The following is a 20,405-nucleotide window of genomic DNA, read 5'->3' on the forward strand; positions in this document are numbered from 1 at the left end:
TTGCCAGTTTATCGGTTTGTTTTTGAAGGGGTTATTTGTGGGTATAGGAGTGTTGTTTGGTTGTTTTACTTGTTTTTTTTTTGTGTTTCTGTTAATACACATATACCTTTTAATAAAGGGCTGTTATTTTCCCTTTTCCATAATTTGTTTTCCTTCAATCGGAGCCTCTTAATTTTGGATTTATAATTGCTTAGAAAGAGAAGTTTGGGTCTTTTCTCCTAACCCATCCTCAGAAAAAGACCCTTGTCTCATTTAAACTGGGACAACCCATCAGGTGTGATGGGGCCCTGTTCTCCTGGAGATGGCTGCACATCTGCCTGTCCATGGGAAGCATCGAATTCTTTCCTTGCTTGTGGGCATGGTTTCTGCTTTCCCTGTTAGATTGTCTGTAACTTAATGCATGAGTTTCCTGGCTATCACCTTTCCAGTTCTCTCCCCAGTCCTGCCGCTGGGAGAGTGAACTAGTGGCTCTGTTGGCCTTGGCTCCCAGTTGGGGCTGAGCCATGACACCATTTATCTCTATTCCCTCTTCTCCTCTCGCTCTGTCACACACACAGTCCCACAGCAAAACCTTTCACTCAAAGAGTTCAAACTCATGTGTGCCTTTAACTTGAGCTTAACTTTGCTTGTACCTAGCCATCGCCTATAGCTCTTCTAAGATGAAGGGCAGTGGTTGCACCCAACACTTTCAGCAGTATTTATCACAACCTGTCGTAGCAAGTTTGAGTGAAACCAGTAAACCTGTTCAGGGTGATGAAAAGAACCATTAAGTAATGTGATTCAGCATAAGTTCAGTGGGCTAAATTGATTAGACAGATCACCATCCCACAGATTAGAACACATAATTTGGAACAAGAAAAGAATGTTGGCATTGCTGGGTTTTTGTGAGAAACTGCAAGGTATGCACATACTATATGCTGGTGTTAAAAGCTCCAAGGATTTTTTGTCTTAAGCCTGTGAATAAATGTGGTTGGTCATAGCATAGTGCTAGGATATTTGCAAAATGCTCTTGGGAACTCTTGGAATAATTAAAGAATGGTGTCTCCATGACAGTATAACACCCATCCCATTTCTTGCTGAGGAAACAATATGGTTATATATTATGAATTATGGCTAATTATCTCACATCCTGTTTCCTCATAGCCCTAAGGAAGCCTTTTCTTCTTGAAGATATTCCATACTGCTATTAATAACATCTTTCATTTCCACAGTGGGATGTATTCCAGAGGATTCCACTCAATCTCCATGGAGCACAGTCAAAGTGTAACTATAAACTGGCACAGCAAGAGAAAAATTTCAGCCAAGACCATTACAAGATTTCTCTAATCCTATACAAAAGGGTTGCTGCTACCCATAAAGGACTGAGAGAGTCTGATTTTCTAGGGTTTTGTCCAAGATCTTCAGCTTCAGAGCCAGAACACAATTTAGTTGAACAGGAAGCTCTCAGACACTGATGCATGGTTCCTGGACAGTGAAATACTGTGAATCTGAAATGTGTGCTGTCAAATTTTATCTGATATGATCCCACCCATCTTTTGAAACTCATTTTTGCCAAAGATTAAGCCAGGAGGGGGAGCTGTATTTACTTTACTAAATGGTAAACATAGTCAGTTCAAACATGAATAGTAGAACCAGTAGCAACTGAGTAATTTCTTTGAATTAGTTAGAAATTAAAAAAAAAAAAAAAACACCACCCCAACGATTAAACAACCAAAGATCCAAAGCAGAGGTTTGATAACTTTGTTTCTAACATGGCTTTTAGTATCTGTGATTCTTGGGGCTGTGCTGTGCAGGGCCAGGAGTTGGGCTTTGATGATCCTTGTGGTCCCTTCCAATTCAGAATATTCTGTGAATCCTGCAGTGTATTAAAACAAATACAAGAAAAAAGAAAGAAGAAGAAAAAAGAAAATAAACCAGTTGTCTATACTCTGACTGACTGTACTTTCAAAAAAGATTTTTTTTTTAATGTATTAGACCAACCTTTTGCATTACTTTGGCTAAAAAGCAGAAGTCTTGAACTCTTCACTCATCCTACTTACTTTTATTTATAGAATATCATGACGTATTTCCAAGCAATGAAACTTGCAAGCAAAGACATACCGCATGTAAATAAAAAACCATACAACACACATAACACACAACGTGGTTGGATAGATTAATATACAGCAGAATTTCAAAATTTAAAATTCCTTAAAAAGCAATGAGAATGCCAGTACCAAATACAGAGACTTCAGACCACCACATTATTGAAACAATGAGTTAAACTCCCTAGTTTATTTTTAGATAATTTAATTTTTTTTTTTGCATAATATATAAACACCTGACAAAGCTGAATTGCAAATCAAAGCAAAAATCAAAATTCATTTTTGGAAAGAGAGAGGGAGATCTCAAAAAAAAATCTCTGTGATAAACTAATGAAGTTAACAATTTCTAATTGCTTCAAAGTTAAGAAGAAGATAATGTCCAACACTAGCTTTTCAAGAAATGATGCCCAAGCAGTTTCATTTCCTTCTATAGCAAAGTAACAGGCCCCTTGGATAGGACAGACAAAGCACTTACCATATATTTGATTTAAGTAGTGTTGTTTAACCTCAGATAAGGATTGAGGAGGAATTAAAAAAGCTAAAGCAAATAAAAATCTGTTGTAAAGAGACAGGGGACAATCTGATCCCAGCACTTACGGTGGATAGGGATAAACTTATGGGCTTCTGATACAGCAGGAAGGATCACACTTATGGATCAGAACAGCTTTCTAAAAGTATACATTTTAAACTGGAGAAATAGACTGCTTGAGGAAGGAGGCTTTGGAAGAGAGTCCATCACCAGAGATCTTGAAGAACAGATTGAGTGAAGGGGCAACATATGCATGACTGACCCTGCATAGGGCAGAGAGGGTGAATGAGCTCTGAATAACCCTCAGTCTCCACTTCAGATGGCCATTTGAAATATTTACGCGTTTCAAAAGCTCAAAATTCAAGAGCCCCACAAATGAATCATTCATTACTTAAATGAGCATCTGAAATCAGACAGCATAAGTTTTATATCATCAACAGTTCCTTGGTTCCCTGGGCATAGCATATTTTGGTGGCTTTAACTGATCACTCCCAACAGTGCCACAATAGGAAGAACAACCCACTATGCTAAAATTTTTTCACCATATCTCTTCCAGAGACAGAATGTAGCACTGGCAGCTTCAAGATTCCAGAAATACCACTTCAGGGTCATTCAAGCTTATTAAGTTGAAAAAAACTTGTAATAAAGAGTCACTTACCTGAGCCTTTGTTGCAATGTTGTGTAGATGGTAAATGGTGTAGGATGGCACAGAATATTTCCAAGTTAAGAATTTAAATACACAGTCATCTCCATCTTCCCCTTTGTGATCTATGCCAATCCTTATTTCTCCACTCATGGATAACTACTATTTTATCCCTCAGGAGTCCCACTCTTGACTCATCCCTGCTTTCATCAAGCAGCACCTCACCTCCTTTGCTGTACCGTACTGTGATCAAACTCTCTCAATCTGTTCTGGCATCATTGCTCTCTCTCCCTCACCCAAGTACCACTCATTTCTAGTATCACATTCCCCGTTGCTTCCCTGTCCAAATGACTATGCCCTCATTCACACCGTTCTCCCTGTGTGTGTTCCAGTTTTCCTCTGGCACATCTAGCTTCTACCCGTACTCATAGCTGTGTTATGAATACGCCTCTGCTTCTGCTTCCTCACCATGCTGCCCTACCGAGAGAAACACGAGTCAGCAAGAGGTTCTGCTTCAGGGAAGTTTCCAGATCTCATGGCTACAGGAAACTCTGAAAATGTGGGGAGAGTACATCTCCCAAACAAAACACAGGGCACACACAAAAGACCTCCAAAGTGTTGCTAAAAATCGTGTGCCTCCTACAGCTTGAGGTTTGCTCACGGTCTTTGAGCATCTTCTGGATCTAGTTGGAAAATGAAGCAACAGTCCTACTTATACCTACCTAGGAAAGACAACAGGCAATAGTAACTGCCTCCACTTGTGCTATCCTTCACCTACAACGGATCTATGGGTTGTGGTGTCCACCTTGACTAAGGATAACCTCTGCCATCAGTCACTTGAAGAACACTTGAAGACACTAAAGACTTTAGAACTATAAAAACAGACTAAAGAAATTATGTTTTTACTGTCCTAAAGCATGAAAACAAAGTAATCACATGTCAAAAATCACAAGGTTGGCTCCCAAGGCCTAAGATTTTGAACATAAGATCCTCCTTTCCGCAAAACTGGTTGGTGATGGCAACTCATCCACTAATCCAGAAATTGTAACAAATTATTTTCCATTCCTACCAATTTTGTACCATCTTCACCTCAATTCCCAGTGATATTTCATCTATCCCTTCAGGTCAAATCACCGTCCCGTCTTGATTTTTCAGGAAAACACTAATGGGTACATGAACGAATGTAGCCTGATAAATATGAAGATACCTGTATCATACAGCTTGCTGAGATTAGTCGAAAATCAGATTTCATGGCCCCTTTTTTCTATACCCCTGTACAAAACTTTAATTCCTCGCTCCTCCTTTCAACATGCATGGAGAACACAGAAGGGGCTTTATCTCATGCTCTCCTTTGACAGAACAGATTGACCACTCATCCTGGGTGGACTGGTTCTGGGAGCAGATAGCCAACTGGACAGCACTGTCCTTCAGCCCTGGCTGGACTGGAAACCTCTGCAGACAGGGACTTCATGTACATGTAGGAAAACTCAAGACATATTTTCCAGAGCTGAGTGAAGTCCCAGATTTCTGCCTCCAACAAAAACAGTACACAGCACACATCCATCTCAAAATGGGGGTGAGAAAGGGCCAAGGCCACTCATCTATTACTACCCATCTTGAAGTTGTGTGAGGAGCTGTAGAGGCCAGCGCTGGAATGGATGTGAGATATACAATCAGAGGATCAAACAAAGTACAGACAGCATGTCAGAGGTGATGAGTGTCGCTCTCTGCATTCCTCTCTCGCACTGACACTTCTCTTCAGCTTTCCTGGCTCCTCTGTGCAACACGATCTGGGCAGCGTGAGTAGATGACAGCAACATCTCTGTGACTGGTGATAAAAACAGTGAACACCAAGACCCCCACTGCATCTCTGAGCCCAAAGTGACTTAGTAAACGTTTTAATTCAAAGACCCAACAGTAAAAATAACATACAGTAGTTGTGTGTACTATGCCTTCCTTGCAACAAACCCTTACCTCTAGTTTTCTGCTATGGTTGTCCCTTCTTAATTGCTTCAGTGTCTTGTTCTAGGGTCATTCAAGATCTCAGTCAGAAAGCACAGCACTCAGAGTCACTTATTTTATAACAGGACTTTTTTTAATCTCAATTTTCAAAGCACCTAATTCCTTTCTTTATATTATCCAATTGAAGATTTGGGGAAGTCATTAACCTTAATCACTTTTAAGTCAGACTCATCTTAAACATTTCATCTCCATTCCTGAAGTATGTGCTTTTCAAACTATGTCTGTAGTCTTATTTCTTATTACACTTCCCTGCAGCCTGCCAATGGACAGTCTTTTCATTCCTTCCTGTGATTCTTACATTCTGTCCCCACAGCCTGCTCTCACTTAAGTTCTTCTGAGTTGATCCTAAATTAATACTCCGTCAGCGATCATGGCAACTAACAAGCTCTCATAATTTTTGAGAGGCTAGCGCTGACACATATTTTACTCTACTCAGGCTGCGACAGCTTCATTCTGAACGCAAGGAGACAACCAACCAACTCTGCATACGCGGGGTCGCTGCTTCCCCTTCCCTGCCGTTTGTTGCTGTTGCAGGAGTGTTGCCCTGAGAGTTCCGCTGAGGGTTGGGCTGTGCCCAGCCCTGCTCCGAGCCCGTGCGGAGGGGCCCGCAGCAGACGCAGCCTGGCGGGGCTGGGATGCCATGCACAAACAGGGCCAGCACGGCGGCTGCACCGAACTGCTTCCCGTCTGCCACAGCCAGGACGGACGGCAACACGGCAACCTGCTCTGACTATAACGAGTTGTGCGAACGTATAGGAACCAAACCGCGCTGTTTCCGTGACCACCGAGCCGCGGCCGACACCGACACCGCGCTCTGGGCCAGCCCCTGCACAAGCGCTGCCTCCTCCCCACGCGGGCCCATCGCACCCCCCCCCCCCCCCCCCCCCCCCCCCCCCCCCCCCCCCCCCCCCCCCCCCCCCCCCCCCCCCCCCCCCCCCCGCGGTCACAGGACTTCCCCCAGTGCACATTTCGTCCAATTTTATTAAAATAATAATAATATTAATGCTATAATAAATAAATAAATAATTAAAAAAGGGTTGGCACTCGGCCTGACCCCGCGTCGCCATCAGATGACGTCACGGGCAGCGCCCGCGTCCCTCGGCCGCGCCTCTCTCCCACCAGAGGGCGCAGCCGCCCGCGGCGCGCGGCACTCAGCCCCGCCCCGCCCCCTTCTCCTCCCCCACCTCCCATTGGCTCCTGGCCGCGGGGCGGGGCCTGCAGGTCACGTGCCCCCTCCCTGGCGGGCGGTGCTGGAGGACCTATCCCACAATGCTCGGGGGGCGGGCCAGGCCGGGGGCGTCTCTGTGGCTGCCCCGCCCGCTCGTGCCCCGGGGTCGCAGCGCCCCCGCGCGGGCCCCGTCAGCACCGCCGCCCCGCACCGCGCGCACATGTGGCGGCGCGGCGCGCGCTGAGCGCGCGGGGCCCCCCGAGCCGCGCGAGCCCCGAGGGGCGCGGGCACCGGGACAGGAACAGGGACACGGACCCGGACCGGGACTCGCCGGTCCGTGCGGGGCAGCGGCCGTGCCAGGGAACGCCGCAGCGCCAGGTGAGCACCGGCGGTCGGGACCGGCCGGCTCCCCCGGGAGTTTCCGCGCGGCGAGGGGAGGCGCTCAGGTCGCGGGCCGGGCTGGGGCCGGCAGGAGGGGAGAGAACGGGAGCGCAGGAGGGGCGCGGGCTCTGCCGTCCCGCTCCGGCTCGGCCTTGGACCGCGCGGGGCTCGGCGGGCCGGGGCGCTCCCGCCGCTCCGGCGGGCTGGGCGGAGTTTAGTGCCGGCTCCGGCCGCGGTGCCCCCTTCCATCCTTTCACCGCCTCTCCTCTCCGCTCCTCTCGCCGGCCGCGTCGTGGCACCAGCCAGGAGGGAGCCCGGCCCGGCCCGGTGCTGCTGCTCGACCCCCGCTGGTCCGCGCTCAGCTCCCGGGGCCAGAGGGGAACAAAGCGGGGCTGCAGCGGCGATCCGGGGCCCTCCGCGCCCACAGCTCTTGTGGAGCCGGCCTGGGAGCAGCGGCAGCCCTGGAGCCCTGCCCGGGGACCCTGCGCGGCACGGAACAAAGATACGGCCCGGCAAAGCACTGCCGTCCCGCCGCTCCCGGACCGGCCTCCTGAAACCGCAAACACCGGGAGAGTCCGCTGGACGAGCGGCTTCTGGAGTGCCCGGAGTTACCGGGGGCCTTGGAGTTGAGGAGGAAGTTGCACGGAGAGGCTCAGCTCAAAGCCCAGCTCTGCTTTTGTGCTGCTGTGGGATCGCGAGTGACTTAAACATCAGCAAAGTTGCGCAGAGTAGCGCTGGAGCCTGGAAGCAATGCAGTTACCGAGCCTGTGACATACTCTCCGGTACTTCTTCTGTTTTATAGTACACGGTGTCCTAGTTTCTTTTTTTTTCCCTTTGGTGAGTATTAAAGAATATTATTAACCTGAGCCCCAAATGTAAGTCATCTTTGACAATCCATCTCCACATTTATAACTTCAAAACAAAACAGTAATGTTAGGACTAAAATGGGTCCTCTTCCTCTCACAATACTTTCATCCTAGACTACTAATTAATTTAAAATTCTTAGGAAGAATGAAATAACAGAAAGGCCAGGTAGTTGCCGTGTGTTTAATTTCAGTAACTAGGTGCTGTTGGCTGAGTCATTTATTTAGAATGTCCAGAGATGGTTAAGGCTGTGCCCATCGAAGTAGTAATTATATAATGGATGGAGTGCTCCTCATTATTGAACAGCTATTTTAAGATTGTAATTTTGTAGCTTTGGTAACCTTAAAGGGAAATCTAAGTAACTTAGTGTCTGATGTTAAGTTTGTAGATCACTGATGTATTGTGGGCTTTTGATTTTCTTTTCAGTGGATAATAGTTTCAAGTGTAATGCAACTTAGTTTTACTATGTAGGTATTCAGACTCCTACACGTGGGAGAGTCATTTTGTCAGGATTTCATTTGATCTTCCCAGAAATAAGTGGTAGGTTTCGTAAATGAAATGACATGGTGAAAAATTTGGTTGATTATATGTGATAATCTGTGTCTCTTGTTTTTTAACTGGAAAAGCTGTATTTTTAGATTGACTGTATTTAAAGAAAATTGATAGCATCCTCCTCAGAGACATGGAAAAGGCTTGGAAGTGATCCAGAGTACTTTTTTCAAATGTTTCCTTTAGCATTTCTAGGAATACAATGTTTGTTTTTCTGGTTTCCTTAGATAAGATCAGAAATATGGGAGGTGGGGGAAAGGCTATTTAGACTTTCAGTCATAATGTTAAATCTTTTGAAGCTTTCCGTTTAGTAGTTCTACGTTTTGTGATGTGTCAACTTCCAAGGTGACAAATGACACAAATAAGAGATATATCCATTTTCTTTCGTTTTTCACTTACCTTGAAGTCTGCTTGTGAATGAGCAGAATGAACAACAGCATTGTGGCCTGGGTGAGCGGCAGTGAGAGGAAATCTCTCTTCCAAATGGTCGTGAAAGAATGTTTTTCAGAGCTTTAATAGCAGTAAGCCCAGGTTCACTAGTTTACCTCGTATTCAGAGTATCTTTATGATTGGGAACACTTTTCCAAGTATACAGTGAGTGTTTTGACCATGAATTTATGGTTCTTCAACACAACTTGTTAAGGTTGTTGAGTTTGACCCAACAGCCAGATGTAAGTTTATCATGTTCTCTGGTTAGTCAGCTTTTGAAACATCCAGATGATAAAATGTTTTTGTGCTCTCAACTGGCTGTAGTTTGGTGCAGTTGTTGCATGACTTCTAGCCCCTGGTTTTATAAAACTTGTAGATTGTTCTGCTCCTCATATGTGATGGTTCTCCTCAGGTTACAAACATCTGTTGGTTTTTGGTTTTATTTCCTGTTACAGGGATTCTTTGGAGAATTTTCTCAGTTTTCCATTGTCTTGAGTACTAAAAAACCTGTGCAAAAGCTTTATATTACTTAAGTTTGCTTTATATGGTAATTAAAGGGTGGTTTTTCTTTCAATTAATGATGTTTTTAAACATATATGGTATTATTGGGGGTGAAAAAAGCACTGCAGATAAAAGTTTGATGGGCTGACTTGCCATACCTACACTAAAAATTCTTGAAGCCTGGCCTTTTGTCAGTCCACTATTCAGGGTTCAGAGGTTTTTTTGCCAGTGGTGTCTAAGGTGAGGGAGAAAAAATGTCCTTTCAGTTAAGAGTTACAAAAACATGCTGAACAGTTTCTGATGATGGCTAAACTTGTTATTCAATATTGTCAAGCATTGTTATCAGTTTGTCCGAATGAATTCTGAAATAGTTACAGTTGATCTGCTAAACCCTTTAAGGCTGAGTGAATTTTATAAATCTCAGCATTTCCCAGTCTTTTTCCCTATTTTTTTTTCACATGTAAGAGATGCAGTGTTAAGCATCTTCTGTAGTCATCAATGCCAGAAATCTGTAATGTGCATATGCTTTGGAGCACTTCAAAACAAGGGCTTGTTCATGGCTTTTCAGCACTGTAGACACATTTTGTTTCATCTCTACGTACTAATCCACCTTACCTTGAAGGGCAGTGAGCAGAGAGGATATGAGGGCAGTGACATCATATCTGCCCTACTTGTTTGATGTCTTTTCACCCAACGGTTGAGGATAGGGTCACAAGCCAAAAGCTGTAAACATCTTAGTTTTGGTTTTGAGAATTGCCTGATTTTGATACCCTGAGCTAGTTGAGAAGGATGATTCTCTTGTGTAGGAAGTTAGCTGCAGTCGTGAAATAACAAAGGGAGGGCTGTAGATAGATGCTGCAAGGTGGAAGTTTAGGGTTAGGGTAAATGTACATCTGCCTTTCTGTTCCCTAAAGCTGCAGCTCTGCTGTCTTGAACAGCTGTTCATCACCTCTACATCTGGGTCTGGTGGAGCACCAAAGGATGGTGACTGCCTTGGAAGGGCTCTCAAAGTTTGAATGTGCATAATCTGTACTTAAGTGACACACACCAGATGCAATAAGTAGTTTTTCTCTGTTGGGAGCTTTTACAGGGAAAAAAAAAAGGGGGGGAAGTTGCCTCTCCTTGAAAGATTCAACTTTCCTTCATCTTATTTTTGTGGCACATCAACTTTCCTGAAGGCTTTTAGTTGGAGAAACAAGTTCAGTTTAACTAAATCTGAAAGTTGTCACTCCCTTAGGTAAGAAATTAGGAATGATCAAAATACCACATTTTATTTATTCAGGAAACGAATACATACACACAATATATATAAATGCCCTGTAGGTGCGTATATATATTTGCATGTGTTGTGCTTAGATGAATATTTTCTCATGTTCATTTTTTATTAGTGAGTTATGCTGTCTCACAAATTTATTTCGATGAAGCAATAGTATTACACTTTTTTCCTCCATGAGAAACACAGAATTTGAATTTTAACTCAAAAATACTCTGTTACAGCAAAAATGCAAAAAAATAACATTTTATAGTTTGTGGTCTCTGGTATTTCTTCTGAACTTTATGAGATTATTTCAGATTTTCTGTGTGTATAAATTTATATATATATATATATATATATATATAAAAGAATACATAGAGAGAATTGTGAAGAAGTAGAAATACATCTTCCAGAAGTTATTTTTTAAAGACTAATAGTGTTGTAAAATTGCAGTATCTGGTCAGTTTTTCCAGTATACACCAGTACTAATGTCTGTCTTAATTCATTTTTTAAGGATTGGTGAGCTCTTGTTAAAATGCAGTCTCTGTTCCTCTGTTATTAGATCAGTAAGTGCTGCTTAGCTGTGATCTGCCCTCACAGGTGCTATCTGTGAGTAAAGCTGAGTGATGCATTTAGTGATGTTTGGAACTTTTCCAAGGTAGTATGAAATTGCTTGGAAACTTCAAGTGAGTTAGCACTTGTCGTCTCTCTACTTGCTACCTGGCTTTAGTTAGAGTGCCAGCAGTAATAAGGAACGTGAAATTCCGTGGGATCAGTGTCACGACAGAAGTCTTTGTACACGTCCGTACCTTTAGATAGCAACAGAGGCCGAAACTGCAGCATTGAAGATTTCTGCCTTTCTTGGTGTGCTACAGGAGAGCTGGAGACACGTGAAACTGGGCTGTACTCAAAATTTGAATTTAAAGTGGAATCTGAAGGTAGATGCTCGGTCTTAATTGGCCTGCTCATTATGCAGAGCAAATAGCTTCAGCAGGTCTGGACGTAGGAGGGACAACCTTCTCTGCTTTCTATAGAGCTGCTGAATAAGCACTTCTTAAATGCAGTTTAAATTTTGTTAAACATTCTTAGTTTGTCAATTGTTGTGTAAGAGTTAGTGACTACTGTGGATGTGGATGGGTGTAGCTAAAAGTAATTGGAAGTTCTGTTGGAGAAAATCAGATTTATTAGGATTACCTTGAACTCTTTGGAGTGTTGGTTTAGAGATGTTATCAAATAAAGATACCCATAACAGTGAAAGTAAAGTATATTCTTCTCTTTAAACCTATGCAATTGTGATTTTTAAGGTGCTATTTCATCAGCCCAAGAAAGAAAGGTACCTTATGCAACTCTTTGGTAAGCTAGCGGGTACCAGTGGTTATTTTGTTATTCTGGCAAGAAACTTTAAATGACAACTTGAATGACAATTCATCATTGTAGGGAGCTTCTAGTACTGTTGATGTGGGAGGCTTAAGTTGTTTCTGAAGCTTTGCAATGACATAGAATAATCAATTATAAACAAACTTAGGTTGGTTACTTAAGAGTTCGCAGTGAGGTACTGTTTTGTTCTAGATAATTTCTTGATGCAGTACATATGGTGAAGCCAAAATGGTAATTAGCATGATTTTCTGTTAGACTCTCTTCACAAGTTGAAAGGAAGATAAGGTGATGGAGTTCAGGTTGTATTTTCGAGCTCAGATCTGACTTTGCTATCTTGTGTGGTTAGTAGTTTGTCCTACCTTTTTTGCTTTGTTACTGGTGGTAAGGAGATCTTCTCACATACTTCCATTCCTGGCCATATTTTTCCAGCTTTATTTTAGTTGTCTTGAAAGTTATCGCTGAATAAGGGCTGTGAAAGCAAGATTGACAGTAATTGAAACTGCTTGCTCCCCATCTATCTACTACTTCTGAAGTGACATTTGATGCATTGTTATTTTACAGATATTGTTGGAGATTTTGTGCAAAATGCAATTATGCTTAAAATTATTTTAGTTGTCATAAATCCTATTTCCCAACAAATACAGCATTTCTTTTTGTCCAGATTTTGTAAGAAGTTAGTGTAGGTCTTTGATCTGAGCTCATAAAATACTGTTACTCAAAGCCAGAAGAAGCTTGAGGGCTATGTTTTTGACATCATAGCTTTCATCTAGTGTTTTTCGTTGGTTTTATTTTCTTTTTTTAGAGTATGCCTCAGAGAGACAAAACATACTTTTAAATGGCCAATGTTATTTTCTTTATTTTGTTTGGTTTTGACTCAATGTCTGTAAATTTTACATATAATCTGAAATTCCTTTTTTGTGGGAATAAAATTTTGTAAATACTGAACATGTCATCTCACTGAAGTCTTGATTTGATGCTTTAAATGAAAGATCAGCATGCTTTTAATAGAGGGCTCAAGTTCAGGGTATTTTTATCAAGCCTGTGTGTAGGTTCCATCCAATCTTCTGTAGTACATTTTTTTCCATTTAAGTTAATCCATAAAATTATAGGGGAGCCTATACATTACATAAATTTTGTTAGAGATGTGTCCTTCAGTTTGGAGGACTTGAACATTCAGAAACTAAAACATAAACTACTGCCCAGGTTGTAGGTGAATGAAAAATTAGTGATGTCTGTAGCTGGACAACTGCATGCTGTTTCTTCCTTTGCTGGATGCTTCCTTTGGCTCGATATGCTATTCTTACCACCTACCACTCTGTTTCTGTTGCCCTGTTACTTTTTGCATCTTAAATGTGCTTCTTGCTGCTGCCCTGAGCTTTTCATTTGAGTTCAGTCTTACTTCATCGGTTTTACCCATCATTTTTCTTCCACTGTTGAAAGGTCTTAGCTGTTCCGCTTCTGTCTTTGCCAGGTCTTTTGGTTCCATTTCTGCATCCTGGTGTTTTAAGTCCAGCTATTTGGGTATGATTAGGATGGTATTAAGAAAAAGAAAGATGGTCTTTCTAGTTTCTTTAGCATCAGAGAGATGACTGTAACAAATCCTGCTGTGTTGCCATAGCAATGGCTGAAGTATGCTCATTCATCTTGTGGGAATGTTGCATGTGCGGTGTAGCAGTGGGATAGGAACTTAAAGTTATTCGTGTGGCTAAACACAGATCAAATTTATGGGGGAAAAATTAAATGCAATGACTAGCAAAGATTTATTGAGTAAATGCAAACTTCCCCCACCATGCTTGGTATCATAGCTATAATTGGAAGGGTTGTTTGTGTGTAAAGCATTTCTTGATCTCAGTGACCCACTGCCAAATATCTGCTCTTTGGTGGAAAGCATGAAAATTCCAGTGCTTCCAAGTGGCTAGAAAAAAGTACTTTTTTTTTTTTTTTTTAAACTGTTCTTAGAAATGGCTGAGCCATTTTTGCTGACTTTGGTATGTAATGCTATCCCTTCCAGCTGCAAAAGTATGCATGTGACTAAGGACCCTCAGCAGCGGAAGGCAAGGTCATGAGTTTATGCTGATTTGACTTAGTTGCTTCAACAATGTGCACCATGACAATAGTACCTAATCCCTAATGAGTTCCTGTTGTTTGTAAGTCTCAATTTCACCCAGTTCAGTCACAGACTACTTAGAAGAAACACCTAAGTGCTGAAATGTACATTTTGTGAGAGCATATTATATACACTTTTTCATATTTCTTTGTATTGTGGTAATTACTACAGTATTTCAGTGTTTTGTTATCAGGATACGAAATTGTGTGACTTAGCCAGTGGCACATACATATGTTTTCTCCACAGGGGTGGTTGTGGTGTTGTGGTTCTTCTGTTGGAAGTCATATCATACACATGCACAGGAGAAACAGCAGCACAGTGCATATTGCCTTCTATTGAAAATAGTGTTTTGGAAAGCAAAATAAGGTTGGCTTTTAATTTCTGTAAATTTACATTTTTTTCGTCTTTTATCAGTCTTTAGAAGGTTTTATTCCTCCTGCCTTCTGTATATGAAGCTGTTTTTCACTATGGAATTAACTATGGCTCCAATAAATGTTTCCTTCCTATGACTGTTGTGAACCCAGCTGTGCACTTTTGTAAAGATTAGGTCTGGGACTGTCTTGTATAATTCAGAACATCTTTGGAAAACAGTGTTATCAGCAGCAGCCTTACTGAGGAGCCACCCTGCAAAACTGCCTTAGTTCCACATGTAGGGAATCTACAGGGCTTTGTCTTCACTGCTTTTGCATTGTGAAGAGCTGACAAAGTCTTGAGTAACCTAATTTGTCCTCTAGCACAGTGGGAAGGGTTTTTCTCAAAAAGCTGAGAAATGTCACCGGGTCGAACACAAGCATAACTTTATATTACAGGTTAGATTGATCAGCTGTAAATATATACTTTGAATCAATGAAACTGCACTGTGACAATTAACTCCCCCAAGTGCCTTTTTTTTCTACTTCTCCTTGCTGACTATCACATTTAGCTTTATCTAGCTCTTGGTCTGCAAACTAAATTTTCTCTAACACAAAGCCATCTTGGTTGTCAGCGGTCACCCTAAACATACTGTTGGTATAGACCTGTCATTTCACTATACTGTGACAGTTAATGTCACATGGTTTGAGGAGTTAACCTCACAAATGATGGCAGATACTGAAAATCCTGTAGGGGTAATTGATTTAGATTGACTTGTGGAGAAACTTCTACTAAACTTCTGCTGCCTATCCTAGTGGAATAAAGTGTTTTGTGGTAGACAGTACAGAAAGAGGAGAAATAAAATTTGCCTCCTGTAAGTTAGTTACTCATCGGTGCCAGTAAAGTAACTAGTTCAGTGCCATATTCAGTTTTGTCCTGCCTAAAAGCTGCTAACTGCTGCGCAAGCTTGTAATCAGTTTTCCTTCACTTCTTCATGAGCTTCTTCAGAAAATGGGGCTTTGTCTTGTGTGCTAGCATGGTGAGAACTGATGAATACAGGGAAACCTTCAGTATGTTTTTGACAGAGAGAATTAATATCCCTTCGATGCTTTAACTGTTTTGGTCCAATGTTCATACCATTTGTGGCTTGATGGAAACATCAGTCTTTATATGGATTGTCCCAGTAGTTATGTGGATGATGGGTAAAGTGTTCTTCAGTTATTGTTAGTAATTGTAGAATACTAAAGAAACTTGGGGATCAGCATAGGTTGTCAAGGCACTGATAAATGATGTGGTATTGCTGACACTGTTTGGTTACCTTTTCTTATTGTCCTGTAAACAGAAGTGCTTTACATGCTAGACTCTAGAGTTCACTCTGATTTGTAGCAGCACTTCTAACACACAGCATTCTGTAAAAGACATGGTGTGTTCCATCTACCCTCCTCTCCCCCTCTACCCCCCCCCATATTTATAGAATATTCTCAAATATGTGAGGTCTTATTAAATGTCATCTTTCTTACTACCCTGATGTTTTGCCTGTGTCTTGCAGGTGCTCTTTTGTTAGACTTCAGTGAGGAACACTGCCTACTCCCTTGACTTAATGTGAAAAGGTCTGTACAGCAGGTTTTGAGGCAGTTCATGTTTATAAGCTTTATACAGAAAGATTACCCTCTGTGTGTGTCCACTATATGGTTCTAAGTCTTCCTTGAAATTCTTGTCTCTTTGGATGGTCAGACATGTTACTAGATGATAGCTGCTGCATCTGAGCCACTGCAACAGTTCTCAAGCACTTTTGTGCCTGTCTTCCTTCCTTGGGAGGCAGTTCAGTGTTGTAGTGTGCACTTCTGTGAGTGCTGACTGGACATGAGTGTTGAGTGTCTGCAGCTGCTGTTCACTTTGTTATTGTTGAGGTGGCCACAAAAATGAAAGCATTGATTCCAGCAGGGACGTAGCTGTTGCCACAGCATCTGCAGTTGAAGTGTGCATGTCAGTGTCTTTCTGCTAGACTGTGGAAAAAGAAATCCTGAGGAGGATATCCACGGTGTTGCTTTGGGTGTGGGTTTTTTTTACCTTCTTGTGTGTAGGGAAGGGGAAGAGCAACAGATGGAAGTGAACTGTTTAGGATGGTATAGTTCTAGCCACTTGGCTGTGACTTTACCTTGTGTTTTCATAGGCCTGCCAGCTAATCTATATACCACTGTGTCCTTGAAGGGAAAGTCTGACAAAATCTTAGCTGTTCTAGCACTGCCAAAAGGGGCAATCCCATTTTATGTCTTCACTTGCAATGTCTTTGGACACCTGTGGCTTTTAGCTGAGTCTGCTCACCCTCACTAGTGGTAAGAAACAGAGCTGCTTCTTTTGGTGGTGCAAGGTGTTAGATTAGATTAACTCAGCTTTCTTGGGTAATTGCATCCTTCGAGGGCCTGGAAGAAGTCTTTAAATCAGCTGTGTGTCCTTGCCTAAATAGCACTGATTCTTTCCAAGACACTGGTTCTACATGAATAGGCTTAAACCACCTATAGAAAAGGTTTTATGTTTTTGTTCCCCAAAGCATAGCACTGGTCTTTTTCTTTCTCCTCATCTTTGTTCTGTGGCATTTGATTTGGGAATGCAGAGGAGGTGCAGCTTGAGCATATAAAGAGTAAAGAACCTCTTTAAAAGTCCCTTTTGCGTGTGCCTGTTGGTTCTGTTCTCACTATATGTTTTGGGCCATGAGATTTTACTACACAAAGGAGAAAATCTGCGATAAGTGCTTCCAGATCCTCAGTTTAGCCTTCATTTATTGGCAGGCAAACAACATTACTCAATTGTCACTTGAAGCAACTCTACCTTCCAGGCTCTTCTGACAAATCAGTTGTTTTTCCAAATAAAAAAAATAAACTGTGAAAATTCTTGATGTACTTTTGCAAATAACCAATAGCATCTTTATCCTTCTCTTTTTCCTATTGCATGTGTTGTGTAGACACAATGTAGGTCAAAAGCTTTTCAAATGTTCAAATGCCATTGAAAATGCTAAGAGTTTCCTCAGCCCATCTCCAAGGTGGCACAGGACTTTTTCAAAATTTTCATAAGCAACTGGACATTTGCACAGTAATGCTCCAGAGGTTACGGTGAGCCCGTTTGAGGAACTCCAGAGGACTCTCTGTGTTCTGTCATTTATTACTAAAACAACAACAAAAAATACGTTTCTGTAAATGTGACTAGTTATTAAGATCTGTTTTCCTTAAAAACATACTTTCTGAAGGAAGCAGCTTGAACCTCCTGCTCAGGTCTCTTAAAGACCATCAAAATGCATAGGGTAAAACTCCTACCTGTTGCTACCTAAAATTTAGATGGGAGTCAAGAACGTTAATGTTGTTTTATTAAGCAAATATACTCTGTATACTGAATGTGAGTCTGACTGTTTTTTCTAATTTGAAACTGATTGTTTCTTGAGTTATTAAAAAATCAAAACAGAACTAAGAGTCCCCCAAATCCTTTTTAAAATAAAATATTTAAAGAGAACAGTCAAAATAAGCTTACTACTATGAGTATTGGTGCAACGTCCATCTAAGAAGCTGAAAGTTTGATTACAAATATTTCCTGAGTTAAGTCTGTTGCAGAAAGGAGTAAGCCTGTCTTGGGACATCATTTTGCACTTGCTCACTTGTTACATATGTTCTGGATTTCCAACCCCTTTTTCAGTTGAACCAGGGTGCTTCTGTGTAGATGGGTCTCTAGGCTGTTACTATGTTAGAGGAAGAGTGTATTTAGTTGTTGCATTTTATTTACAGGGTGTAAAGAACACTTGTCAGGACTTGGTCTTACAGTCAGGCAAAATGGAGGCATATTCTAGTTTCATGTCACTTATAATTAGGCTACTATAATTTTTTCAACCAATTATTTTTTATGTCTATTTAATTTTAAGATTTTAATGTAATAGAGTCATTAAGAAGTTTAGAGGCATGACTTTGAACAGACCAAGTCTTTTCTTTCTGCATGCACAGTGAATTAGTGTTAAAATACATCTGTATTTTTAGGTTGTGAATTGTATGAAGTACTTTGTGTTAATATAAAAGGTAAATCACACTTATACTTTTGTGATATAGGAAATTGTTTAATGTGTGTAAATGGCACTTAGTCTCTTTATGGAGTTCTTTGAGTACTTCGTGAAGCTGTGTTCCTCAGATGGACAGTGACAAGTCTATTACTGCAATCTACAGTTAACTCTGCTTAAGCACTTTTGTTGGCAGATGCATTCCATGAAAACAAGAACAGGAATTTCCATTGAAGATAGCCTAGAAACTTAAATGTGTAACTCCTTTAAAAAACAGGGAAATGGTGTGGTATATCTGTGTTAATGCCCTTGTTTACTGTTCTCTATTCAATGTACTAGAATACCCTTGTCTTTATCCCAAATATGAAGTGAAATAAGGTATTTCTCTTGAGAACTCTCAAGCACTAGAAAGGTACGGTCTTGGCTGTAGTGCTGTCTTTAGGCATTTTTAGAAAGTATTTTATCTCTAGAATTGGGAGGGGGTTGGTTTTCCACCCCCCCCCCCCCCCCACTCCCCCCTTTGGTCAGCCTTAACATAGTCTAGCACTTGTTGCTGTCAAGTGCCTTGTATGTGTATGTCTTGGGGTATTTTCTAATATTTCACATCAGCTAGGTATCACAACTAAAATGTGTTGGCCATGAGTCAGTGGAATCTGGCCTAAGTACTTTGTGGATATTAGCATTTTTCAAATACGTATCAACCTGATCAGACATGATTAGCCATGGATGTGGACATACAATCTTCACATGAGCCTATACAATTTGGTAACTGGGAAAATAAATTAAAAAAAAAAAATCTTTTTTTCTTTGTCCTTCCCCCAGCCAAGACTTATATGCATGGCATACAGCTGGAATGACCAAGTCTGACCAATGCTTCCAAAATGCTTTGAAGTTTAAAATAATCTAAAGGAATAGGTCACATTTTGGGACAAATAAGTGTTTTGTTTTCTGTACTGTCTGCTCTTCTTAAACCACCAGGTTCTCTTTTCCTAACTCTGTTTTTAATTTTATGAATTTAATGGTAGTCCAGTGTTAGCTCTTCTGCTATTTTGATGACTGTGATGCCCCTTTTAAAGTAGTGCAGAAAATAATCTTTCCAAAGTAAATTTGTTAAATAGTGTGTAAATGTTGATGATACCTTTTACTTTATTTATAAATATTTCAGTGCTGTTCAATTCCTCTTTTGTGTTAAGTAAAATGTGGTATTGAACTGACGAAGTTGTACTGTGCAAAGTGATCTGTGAAATGCATTAGCAGCACTCAGAATCTGTTTAAGTAATAGGTTTGTGAGAAGAATGGTATAACACCACATAAGTGTTTTCAGTTGCTGCATGTCTTGGATTTACTGATATTCTGTCAAAATTTTAGGATCTCTGTTTTTCAAATTATTGGAAGAGTGCCAGAATTTCTGGGATGTCTGTGTGTCTAGAAAGAATACAATGGAGTAAAAGGTTACTTTTTCTGGGGAAAAATGAATCTGAAGAGCTTCTATGTGTTCTGTTTCTATAATCTGCTATAGTGTATTCAAGACCTCTGTTATAATAAGCATGAACTCAATAGCTACTGCTTATTTCGGTATCTAAATTGTATCTATATAAATCATTTTCTGTGGATGCATGCGGAGCACGGAATTCTTGATCTTGTCTTTAAACTGCCTCAGCTACGAGGTGCCCTGGGACTTCCCAGGGTTGAGAGAGGTTTGAGTACAGCTTGTGGAATTTTCTGCTTCTGTAAAGCATTGCTGAGGTTTTGTTAAGATGTAAAGCAGAAGGGATGTTCTTATGTTTTGGGTATAAAAGCATATCTACCACACAGCACCCCACGATTTACACTGGCTTGGGACCAAAGCCACTTAACTCCTTATGCAAATCACAGTGAAAGCAACAGACCTCATCTCGATCTCTTAAGTTCAAATATGGTTTTAGTGGTCTTACTAGTCTGAATTTAATGCAGATTTTGCTTGTTGAAGGCATTAAATTTTGAAGTAGCATTTGGGCTTTTGTTGGATTTCACCTTGTCTCACCTGCGGAGGTGGTGGTCTGGGCAGTTGTGGTTCTGCTAACAGAACCTGCATACAGCTTACAGTATTTACTGCAACTCAGTTTGTAT

General features: G+C 41.3%; 1 protein-coding gene across 4 annotated transcripts in view; it reads left to right on the plus strand.

The window, feature by feature from the left end:
* The first annotated feature begins 6,733 nt into the window (after positions 1 to 6,733).
* SCAF11 (SR-related CTD associated factor 11) overlaps positions 6,734 to 20,405 on the plus strand; it is a 47,372-nt gene continuing 33,700 nt past the window's right edge. Inside the window, exon 1 of one of the 4 annotated variants that reach the window (XM_027892902.1) lies at positions 6,734 to 6,824. The gene's annotated coding sequence lies outside the window, so the exon portion shown is untranslated. Of the gene's footprint in view, positions 6,825 to 7,328; positions 7,665 to 15,851; positions 15,871 to 20,405 lie in introns of those variants that run through there. The other 3 variants (XM_027892901.1, XM_027892899.1, XM_027892900.1) reach the window with 3 other exon arrangements.

Source organism: Empidonax traillii, unplaced genomic scaffold (genome assembly GCF_003031625.1).
Source record: "Empidonax traillii isolate 1590-97213 ecotype Southwest subspecies unplaced genomic scaffold, ASM303162v1 scaffold374:size1477467, whole genome shotgun sequence".
NCBI lineage: Eukaryota > Metazoa > Chordata > Aves > Passeriformes > Tyrannidae > Empidonax > Empidonax traillii.